The sequence below is a fragment of the Dipodomys merriami genome, unplaced genomic scaffold (assembly GCF_024711535.1).
Source record: "Dipodomys merriami isolate MVZ:Mamm:240054 unplaced genomic scaffold, mDipMer1.0.p SCAF_2653, whole genome shotgun sequence".
NCBI lineage: Eukaryota > Metazoa > Chordata > Mammalia > Rodentia > Heteromyidae > Dipodomys > Dipodomys merriami.
In genome coordinates, this window is record NW_027204108.1 from 23113 (window position 1) to 26001 (window position 2889).

Consider the following 2889-nt stretch of genomic DNA (forward strand, 5'->3'; position numbering starts at 1 on the left):
CTGAAGGAGAGATCCTTTAATTAGTATGTAGCGACCTTCTTTATCTCTTCTCACGAATTTTAATTTGAAGTCTATTTTATCTGATATTAGGATTGCAACTCCCGCCTGTTTATGAGAGCCGTTTGCTTGGTATATTTTGTTCCAGCCTTTAACATTGAAAATGTGTTTGTTTTTACGGGCAAGATGTGACTCCTGCAGGCAGCAGATAGAAGGGTCTTGTTTTTTTTTTTTTTTTTTTTTTTTTTTTTTTTTTTTTTTTTTTATCAAACTAGACAGTCTATGTCGCTTAATTGGAGAGTTCAGTCCGTTAACGTTAAGAGATAGGACTGGGAGGTATATGGGAGTTCCTGCCATGTTATCCACCTTCTTGTGGGCTGTGAAAACTGGGTTCTTCCTAAGGTTCTTGGATTCTCAGTTTGCGTGCAGTTTCTTGGCCTTTGTTGCGGTCTTGTTGGTTTTCTATGTGTAGGACATCTTTAAGAAACGTTTGTAGGGCTGGTTTGGTGGAGATATATTGTTTCAATTTTTCTTTGCTATGGAAGGTTTTTATTTGGCCTTCAGTTATGAAGGAGAGTTTAGCTGGGTACACTATTCTTGGTTGATAGTTGTTTGTTTTTAGGACATGGCATACATCATTCCAGTCTCTTCTTGCTTGGATTGTATCTGCTGAGAAATCTGAGGTAATTCTAATTGGTTTCCCTTTATAGGTGATTAACCTTTTCTCCTTGATAGATTTAAGGATCTTTTCCTTGGTCTGGGTTGATCCTGTGTGGATTATAATGTGACAGTGGGATGTCCTATTCTGGTCTGGTCTATTTGGGGTTCTAAAAGCTTCTTGTATCTGAATAGGCCTATCTTTTTGTATGTTTGGGAAGTTCTCTGCTAGGATCCTGTTAAACAAATTTCCTAGACCATTAACTTCTGTTTCTAGGTGCTCCTCTACAACCATTATCCTTAGATTGGTCCTTCTGATGGTGTCTTCCAGGTGTTGGATAGACCTATCATATTTCTTGGACTTGTCTTGGATGGTTGTATGTTCTTTCTCTATAATATCTAGGCTGTCTTCAATCCTTGAGATTCGATCTTCTGCATGGTCTCACCTGCTGTCAAGACTCTCTACTTTGTTTTTTATCTCTTTTCCTTCTAATTGGTCAGCTTTGATGGCTTCAAGTTCTTTGTTGAAGCTCTGTTTTAGGTCTTGTATGAATTTCTTTATTCCTTAATTTGGTGTTCAGTGTTAGTTCTCAAATCACTTAGTTGATTGGTTATGGTTTCTTTGGACTCCCATTCCTTCTGTTGGGTTCCATTCAGCATTCCCTTTGTGGTCTCCCTGACTTCCTTCAACTCTTTGTTAATGGATTCCATGAATGCCTTTAGTGATCTTTGTGTATTCTCTACCTGGTCTCTCAATTCCTGAATTACTCTTTGATTAGCTTCCTCCTGTCTGTGGGATTCCTGCAGTTCTCTTTCTTCCCGTTCGTGGGATTCCTGCAGTTCTCTTTGAGTGTTCTCTGCCTGCTCACGCCATTCCTCCCTTTCTCTTTGAGTATTCTCAAGTTGTTCAAGCAAATCCTGTATCAGTTTTTGAGTAGCTTCCTCATGCTTGTGATATTCCTGTATAAACTTCTGGGATGCCTCCTCTCTCTCACTACCACGCTCATACAGAGTCCTTTGTACATTGTCAAACTTCTCATTTATCATGTTTGCTATTAGTGTTTGTAGAGCTATTTGGGAACTCTCCTCTGGATTATTCTTTATCTGTTCTAATCCCTGATTATCAAGATTGGGAATTGAGATACCCGAATTTGCATTTTTCTTGTGTTTTTCTGGCTTACTCAGCCCATTTGAGATGAAGATTGCACCAGTTTTGTGCTAGAACACTATCTTAAGGCAACCATCAACCAAAGTTTGCGTTTGTACAGTCAATAGTCTACAGATACAATCTAGTTCAACAGATACATCTATTCAACATCAAACAACTATATGTTAATGGACTTCGAACCGCAGAAAAGAATTTGGAAAACCAGAAATTATTAGGATTAGGGAGAGATGTGGGTAAAAAATAGGAATAGATTGGTGTGGGGAGGAATAGGGAGAGTTAACTATGTCCTAATCACAATGCAGGAAATGGGTTGGGTAAGATGCAAGTAGGGAGAGGGAGAAAAAGAAGAGACGGAAAGGGGAATGAAGAGAGACCAGAATAAAAATAGAAATGTAAAAATTAATGTTATTATAGAGGTTAAAAGACCGTCTATTTAGAGAGGAATGTGAATATGTTCAGAGAAGGGGAGGGACATAGAGGAGATGTGAAAAACTTTAAGGATGGGTAATGGAGAAGAAAAGATCAGAAGTTCAGTAGAGCTAGACAAAAAACAAAAAGATAGTTAGAAAGAAAAAGAGAAAGAAGACAAGAAAAGAAAGGAAAACGCTCATTCACATATTCCTAAAATAAAAATTATAAGATGAGAAAAAAAAGTTACTGGAAAGCAATTATTTATTCAGAAGAGGCAAAAATTAAAGATTAATAAAAGTTTTAGAAGGGAAAAAATTTATATATATATATATATATATATATATATATATATATATATATATATATATATATATGGTAACAAAAACAAAAAACAAGCAAAAAAAAAAGAAAAGAAGAAGAAGAAAAAAAAAGAAAAAAAGTCTTTTGATTTTTTTTGGGGGGGGGGAGGAGTGGGAAGAATCCTGTTTCTTCCTTTTGTCTGTAACCAGTCTCTTGTTGGAGTCTCTGGTCAGCTTGAGGTCCTGTGGCTTGATTGGTTTCTTAATTCGGTTGGTTGGAAGAGGCAGAAAAATGCTCTGCTTTACCCAAGATTTTGAGATCCCCCTCCCAGGTTAGTTTTCTGGGAGGGTGATCTG